The sequence below is a fragment of the Microcaecilia unicolor genome, chromosome 3 (genome assembly GCF_901765095.1).
Source record: "Microcaecilia unicolor chromosome 3, aMicUni1.1, whole genome shotgun sequence".
NCBI lineage: Eukaryota > Metazoa > Chordata > Amphibia > Gymnophiona > Siphonopidae > Microcaecilia > Microcaecilia unicolor.
In genome coordinates, this window is record NC_044033.1 from 60,850,078 (window position 1) to 60,858,779 (window position 8,702).

The window sequence follows — 8,702 nt, forward strand, 5'->3', positions numbered from 1 at the left end:
GTCTACCCGTTCCACTCCACTGTTTATTTTATAGGCCTCTATCATATCTCACCTCAGCCATCTTTTCTTCACTGAATGGCAGTTCTGTCCTTCCCCCTACAGGTGGTCCATCATGATCTTCACTTCTCACCACCTTCCAGTGTTCATATCATCACATGTGTAGATCACCAGCATTGCAGTTTCCAAGGGGTTGTGTTTTGGATGGACTGGAAATATGTGCAGTTTTACAACAGCAACTCTGACTTACTTTTAAAAATCTGGACATAGGCAGAAGCAGGACTGGCCCAACCACTAGGTGGACTAGGCATCTGCCTAGGGTGGCACAATTTGAGAGATGGCAGTCAATGCAATCAACGTGCATATGTTCTACCTCTTGAAATACAAAAGAAGCACCAAAGGCCGATAGTCAATAGCTCTTTATTAGACCCGACATGGGCTGGCACTTCTGCACTGTTAAAACTAAAAGAAATTAGTAGAAGCATACAGAAAAAGCATCCAGCAATGCAGATAAGATATGTGGTACATTATTCTCTATTTGCACGTGGCTGAGATCCTCATTAATAAAATACCTCTTTGAACAAAAGCATTGGCCTGGGGCAGGCAGAGAAATAACCAGGTGATATTTTCAGTGTTACGTAATGACCCGAACAGTTCTGAGAAAACCCTGAGTCAGCAGTATGTATTCTGCCCAAACAGCCCCTAGGGCTCAGGGGGCCCCCTTATAGTCACTCCGACTATCTTCTGAGGTGGAGTCCCCCCGATCTGTTGGTCCTTTCTGATATTTTGCTTGGGAGCTCTTAATTTGAACTTCTGTCACTGCCTTGAGAGGAAGTATTTTTGCAAACTCAGGAAAACCACTTGTGGAGACGAAATTGCTACATATTGAGCAGATAAAAATGTTTTCAGGAACTAAAAAGAGACATTGTGCACTTTCGAAGTTATTGTGACACAAGGATGTATTATTTGTCCACAGCTTGCATGCAGCGATTTCTCCAATTGCACACTCACCGAGTGATAATATCGGAAGGCAATAAATATCCATAGCAAAGTGTACATTCAGAAAATACCTGCAATGCTATCTCATATGTGTGTGTGAACTTACATGTTTTTCTCTTTACAGACAACTTGGCCCAAACTCTGGAATTTACTTGACAGTAAAAGTCTGGTGTATGTCTTGAGACACAGTGAGAGAAGTGACAATACAAGAGAGAGAGAGAGAGATGCTGCATGGTTGTGGGGAGAAAGAGAGAGGAGATGCTGGATGGCAGGAGGAGAGAGAAAGACAAAGAGGTGATGCTGGATGTCAGGAAGAAAGGAGGAGGAACAGTCAAAGAAAAACATATACATCTAATCTTTGGAGACTGAGAATTAACCATAGTTTGCAAACTACTGAGCTTTGGCTGCTTCGGTTCCCTGGCACTTCCCTCAAGTGCTGTAGCCTCAGTTGCCACTCCCTTGGAGACCTCTTGACTCAGGGCTTCCCACTTGGAGATTTCTTGGCTCAGGGGCCTCCCTGATCTGTTCTACCTCTGGGCATTTAACCACCTCCCTGCCTGAGCCCCGCCCATCTGACTCAGCAGGTGTAACTCCACCTACCCTAAGGTGATTCAGTCTCAGTGAGGGAGTGATACTATGGAAACCTGGCCATGTACCACCCACTCACACCTTCCCTCCCCCCCCCCCCCCCCATTTATTTGTTCATGTATAACTGGGGTAATAGTTGAATTCTAGCTAAAGAGTGAAAATAATGCTCTGTAATTACACCTCTATTATAAACTTTTAATTGTGACTGCTTTTCACTTACTCAAAGAGGGGCATTTTCGATATGACGTTTAAATCTGACTTTGTACGTTTCGCTTGAAACTTACCAGATTCGAATAGGAAACAGAGCCATTTTCAAAACAGAAAAATGGTTTTCTTTTTTTCTTTCAAAAATGATCATTTGCTAGACATTTTTGTGCTCAGTACATTTATCTTTTTGATCCATTTTTGAAAAAATTGTACAAGTGAAAAACGCACAAAATCAAGCCATTGGGATACAGGAGGAGCCAGCATTCTTAGTAGACTGGCCACACAGATATCCCAGCAGAGAAGTGGGGCAACCTAGGGGGCACTGCAGTGGACTTCATATAAAAGCTCCCAGGTACACATCTCACCACTACCCCCTTATATTGTATGCTGAGCTCTCCAAAACCCACCAAAGACCCACTGCCTCCAACTGTACACCACTACAATAGCCCTAAGGCTTATGGCTGAAGGAATCACCTATATGTGGGGGATGCAGGAGTGTGGGAGGGCCCACACTTTCACCACAAGTGTAACAGGTAGAGTGGGATGTGGGCCCAGGCCCTCCTCTCTAGAGTATACTGCACCAACCACCAGACCACTCCAAGGACCTGCTTGCTGCTCTAATAGGACTGGCTATAAGTTTCAAGTTTTCAAGTTCATTATTCATTTACTATCCCACCCTATGGAAGGCCTTCTGGGTGGCTTACAATCTAAAATAAAAGGAGAAACAAGAAAGAAGAAAGATGGGGTTTAGACATGACTTTCAGGATAGAGGGTAGAACTACAATAATAGATAGGATTGGGTGGGGGGGCGAAACAAGAGGGAATGCCACAAGTATCTTCGAGATTTCTTCCTGGGAATCACTAGAAATGCATAAAGACATTAATGGTTTGCATCCTCGAAAAGGTTGGTCTTTATGTCTGTTTTGAATTTGTCAAGTGATGTCTGTAGACAGAAATGTGGAAACAGTTCCAAAGTTGGGGCCCTTGTATGCTAAAAATAGTGTGTCTAGTGTGCTAATGGGTTATTTTTCGGTGGATGGGTACTACTAATTGATTGTGTTGTGCAGATCTTAGTGTTCCTTAGTGAGGAATGAGGTGGTGGAAGAGATAAAGGGGCTGTCCAGAATGCAACGAGCATTAGGATTTTATAAGTGATAGCAATGGGTGACAGGAAGCCAATGAGCTTCTTTAAGATATGGGGTGACATGATCATAGGCGCTGACTCCGTGGGTGCTCGAGCACCCCCAATATTTCACCCACTGGAAGTTCGTTCCCTCCCTCCTCCCTTCGAGTTCCAGGCCCCCTCCCTCCGAATTTTAAAAGTCATCTATCTTACCTCGTCGGGATTACGGCAGCAGCAGCGGTAAAAAGCGTGCAGGCTCGGCGCTTAGTTCAGTTTTCCCTTCTCTCTCTCAGTTCTGGTCCTGTCCTCATTTCCTATTTCCGCAAGGGCGGGACCAGAGCTGAGAGAGAGAGAAGGGGAAACTGAACTAAGCACCGAGCTTGCACACTTTTTACCGCTGCTGCTGCCGCCATATCCCCAACGAGGTAAAATAGATGACTTAAAATTCGGAGGAAGGAGGCCTGGAACTCGAAGGGAGGGAGGAAGGGAGGGACGATGACCCTGGAACTGGGAGGGAGGGAGGGGGAGGGGGGACCCTGGAACTCAGAGGGAGGGAGGGGGCCCTGGAACTCGGAGGGAGGGGGGAGGGAAAGGAAAGAGAGAGGGGAGGGAGGGGGGCCTGGAACTTGGAGGGAGGTGGAGAAGGGGCAAGGGAGGGGGAGAGGGGAGGAGGAGAGGGAGGGGCATGAACCACCTGTAAAAAAAAAATTTCAGCACCCCCAATCATTTTGAAAAGTTGGCTCCTATGGACATGATCATATTTCTGTGAGTTGGAAATTAGACTGAAAGCAGTGTTTTGAATAATCTGTAGGAGGCAGATAACCCTGACCCAAAGCTGTTGTAGAGGGAATTACAGTAATCTAATTGGGAAATGACCAACAAATGAACCAGTATATTCAGTGCTGTCAGGAGAATCAGAGAGCGCATAGAACCAATAAGTTGTAGTTTGTAAAAGGAGCATCTAACTACCTGAGAGATTTGTGGGTTGGAATCTACAAGTATTCCAAGGATACGGACAGTGTCAACCTGGGGCACAGGAATATTTGCAAGGGAAATTGGTGTGGATAGAGTAGGACCAATTTATGTGGAAAGAATATGGTTTTGCACTTGTTTGGATTGAGAGTCAATATGTGTTCCTTGAGCCACTCTGAAATCTGAACAGGTTTGTGATTGACAGTAGAAATTGCAAAGCAAGAACAAGTGTCTAAAGGGATACGCACTTGGGTGTCATCAGCATACACATATGCAGGCATGCCAAGGGATTGTCCTAGGGTTAACAGAGGAGCCAAGAAAATGTTAAACAACGTTGGGGACAGAATAGACCCTTGTGGAACACCTGAGCTAGGGCTGAAAGGGGCAGAAAAGGAATTTTTGTAGAGTACTGTGTAGCGGCGATTTTCTAGATTTGAGGAGAACCAATCCAACACTGTTTCTGAAATACCAATAAACTGAAGGTGGTGCAAACGAATCTGGTGATCAACCAAGTCAAAAGGTATGGAGAGATCAAGGAACATCTGAAGCTGTCATAGAGGCTGGTATGTACTGTTTCTTTCACATCTTTGGGGAGTGGGAAGGGGTGAGTGATCACTGGGGGAGTAAGAGGGGTCATACCTTAATCTCTCCAGTGGTCATCTGGTCATTTAGGGCACTTTTTGAGTCTTATCCTATATAATAATTCTCACCTCCAACGTTCTGTGCTTGGGACCGTAGCTCCCTAGGCTGGAGGTGGTCTGCTAGGCAGACACGCACTGACGTCACTGACATTATGACAGCTGATGTTTCCCTACTCCTCCCCCTGCCTCAGAATCAGCTGTCACCCCCCCACGCGCTAGGGCCCCTTTGACCCCCCCCCGGACTGCCAAAAACCGCCCCCCGCTGCCGTTGTGTACTACCTGTGCTGACGGGGAACCCAGGGGCACGACGCACACAGAGGAACTTCCAGAGAAGATGAGGAAGGAACACAAAGGGCACAACAACACTTCGGCTGACGGGGGTTTGGGTCCCCCGTCAGCACAGGTAGTGCACAACGGCAGCGGGGGGCATTTTTCGGTGGTACAGGGGGGGGCGACAGGTTCGCCGATGGGGGGGGGGCGAGGGGGCCGTAGCGCGGGGGGGGGAGGGGAATTGCCTGCCTAGGGCCTGTTTCCTTGGCTTCAGAAACGGGCCTTTTTTACTAGTTCAATATAAAAATAGGTCTAACCTCTTAAGCCTTTCCTCATATGAGAGAAGTTTCATCCCCTTAATCATTTTGGCTGCTCTTCTTTGAACCTTTTCTAATTCTGCTTTAATTCTGCCTTTCTGTAGTACAGCCAAAGCGGCTTACATATTACCTGCAGGTACTCTATTTTCTCTGTCCCTACTGGGCTCACAATCTAACTTTTTGTACCTGGGGCGCTATAGTTAGATGCCTAAATGCAGCGAGTTGCCGGAGAACGTGGCGAAGGCAGTTAGCTTAGCAGAGTTTAAAAAGGGGTTAGACGGTTTCCTAAAGAACAAGTCCATAAACCACTACTAAATGGACTTGGGAAAAATCCACAGTTCCAGGAATAACATGTATAGAATGTTTGTACGTTTGGGAAGCTCGCCAGGTGCCCTTGGCCTGGATTGGCTGCTCTCGTGGACAGGATGCTGGGCTCAATGGACCCTTGGTCTTTTCCCAGTGTGGCATTACTTATGTACTTATATGTACTTATAATGGCATCTGGATGCCAAGATTTTTTTTAAATTGGAAAATCCAAAATTTACATAGCCATAATATGCAAAGAAAATACACCATTACATTAAATGGAAAACAAATACAGACATTTCTCTACAATAAGCTTTGGTGCTCATAGCCCACGTTACGAGATCCCATTTTCCCACTAATGAAAAAAAATAAAATATAAAGAAATATACATAGAGCTAATCCCACCTCAGAGTGGGGCCATTCTAAACTATTCTAGGAGTATTAATTATCAGAGAACCTAAGCATCACCCAACAAAAAAAACCCAAAAACCTGGCAACTTTTACTATTATTCAGAAAAGTTTCAAGTTGTGTAGGATTAAAGAAGGCATAATTCTGTCCCTGCCAACCAGCTAGATACTTGCATGGGAACTGCAGGAAATAAAAAAAATAAAAAAAAAAGTAGCTCCCAAAGCAAGCATATGAACTAATTCCAGGAATTGTTCCTTCTCAGTCGAGTGGATCTAGCCACATCAGGAAAGATCTGAATTCTTTGCCCACAAAACAAGGAAGTTTTGATTTGAAAGAAAGTTTTAAGAACCATCAGTTCATCCTTCTCTGTGGAGAACATAACAAAGAGGGTGGAGCTAGTTTTAATATCATTGTTAGAACCAGTGGCGTAGCTACGTGGGGCCACGGGGTCCTGGGCCCCCCCTGATTTGGCCCTGGCCCCGCCGACCCTTTTGACCCCCCTTCCCGCTGCCGCTAACCCTCCCTCGCTGCCATCGGGTACCTGTGCTGGCAGGGGTCCCCAACCCCCGCCAGCCGAAGTCCTCTTCAGCCGGTCTCTGGGCCGACGCGTTGCTGCAGCTGATGTGGAAGCCTAGGATTCTGTTTCTTCTGTGTGAGTCATCCTGATGCCCTGCGCGTTGAATGTGTGGGGACTATAAATCACATTTTTCTAATATCACTGTCCCAGACGCTACATAGAATTGATTAGGTGCAAACTTAATGATGGAACTTATTTCGTGGATGTTACATATCCAATATTGTACCTTTATCATCATATCAGAACTTTTCTTAATGTCATACTGGTTAATGCTTAGATATTGTCAATTTTTGTAAAGGGGATCGTCAGAATGTCCTGCAGCTCAGACTGCTAGAAATCTTTGTTTTCTTTCGTGTGGCGCAAATCATCATTGATCCACAAAGGCAGGCGATGGCGGGTTGGCGGCGGGAGGGGGGGTCGAAAGGGTCATCGGCAGAGGGGGTCCAGGGCCAAATCTACGGGGGCCCAGGCTCATATGTCTACTTGACCTTTGCATGCAGTTCATCTTCATCTGCATTCATATGATGTACTCTTGCTATTTCTGCTTGGTGACTAGTCCAGGCTGGGGAGGTGAAGAGTGGGGTGTGGGCATCCAACACCTAGATCTTTTTCTTGAGTGTGCTGACCCCCCAAGGTGGACCCTAGCCTCAGGTAACTATGATTCAGGTTATTCTTTCCCATGTGCATCACCTTGCATTTGTCCACATTAAATTTCAACTGCTATTTGGATGCCTAGTCTTTGAATTTCCTAAGGTCTTCCTGCATATTTCACAGTCTGCACATGTTTTAACAAACTTGAATAGTTTTGTGTCATCTGCAAATTTAATCACCGGTTCCAGTACAGATCCCTGCGGCATTCCACTGTTCACCTTCCTCCACTGAAAGAAATGACCATTTAACACTACCCTCTGTTTTCTGTCCAATAACCAATTCCTAATCCACACCAGAATACTGCCTCCTATCCCATGACTCTTTAATTTTCTCAGGAGTCTCTCATGAGGAACTTTATCAAAAGCCTTCTGAAAATCTAGATTCACTACATCAACCAGCTCACCTTTATTCACATGTTTATTCATGCCTTCAAAGAAATGAAGCAAATTGGCGAGGCAAGGCTTCCCCCCCCCCCCCCCCCTTGGCTAAACCCATGCTAACTCTGTCCCATTAAACCACGTTTGTTTATGTGTTCCGTAATTTTATTCTTTATAATAGTTTCCACTCTGTTGCCCGGCACTGACGTCAGGCTTACCGGTCCATAATTTCTCAAATCTCCCCTGGAACTCTTTTAAAAAATTGGCGTCACATTGGTCACCCTCCTATCTTCAGGTACTACAGATGATTTTAACAGGCTACATATTACTAAAACTAAATCAGCAATTTCATGCTGGAGTTCTTTGAGTATCCTTGGATGTATGCCATCCGGTTCAGGTGAATTACTGCTCTTTGTCAATTTGGCTTAGTACATCTTCCAGGTTCACTGAGATTTCCAAAAGTCCACCAACTGAAGAGCTCCTGAAGGCAGCCATAATTCCCTTTTGCCAAGCTCAGCAGCTGGCAGAAGTATCCCTCAGTTTCCGACATCAGCACCCCATGCATGCAAGAAAACTGAGCTTGTGCAAGGGTGCCAGTGCTGACAGCTCAGAGGTGTTGCCACAGACTGCCAACCTGCCAACAGGAGTTCTAGCTACCTTCACAGCAGGTAGGGTTTGGGGATCCCTGCTAGCTACTTCAAGGGTCAGGGCTGGTGATAGACATGCTGGGTTCCCAGGGCAAAACTTGAGATCCAAGATCCCCTCTTTTCCCTGCTCCCTCCCCCAGTCCCCCCATCTGCCATTACTACCACAAACAGACCCTCACCAAATACAGAACCAGAGAAATAAAAATATGTAGACAAAAATTGAACTGGGAACTCCAAGAAATTAAACTTGGCAAGTACTGCAACACTGGAGAAATAAAAACATAAATGCATTTCCTTTCCCACCGACTACAAAACAAAGTCATGTGCCATGTACATTTCCTAAAGCTAAACATATGTGAGCATCTCTGGGAAAACATGACTAAAGTCTAGGGACTTAAGTCATGGAATCTACCTTTGGGTTCCTGGCCTATACTTGTTAATTGCTAGAGGAGGATATTGGGCTTGGTGGATCTTAGGTCTGACCAAGTATTGATTCACACTTCAGGGGCAGCAGAATATCTTTTTGATTGAACTGGACTGGAGAGGCCAAACAAACCGATCTCCAGTCTGCCCACAAGTGTTGCTGATGCTGTATTGGGCAACAGCTATGGTCCCTGTGGC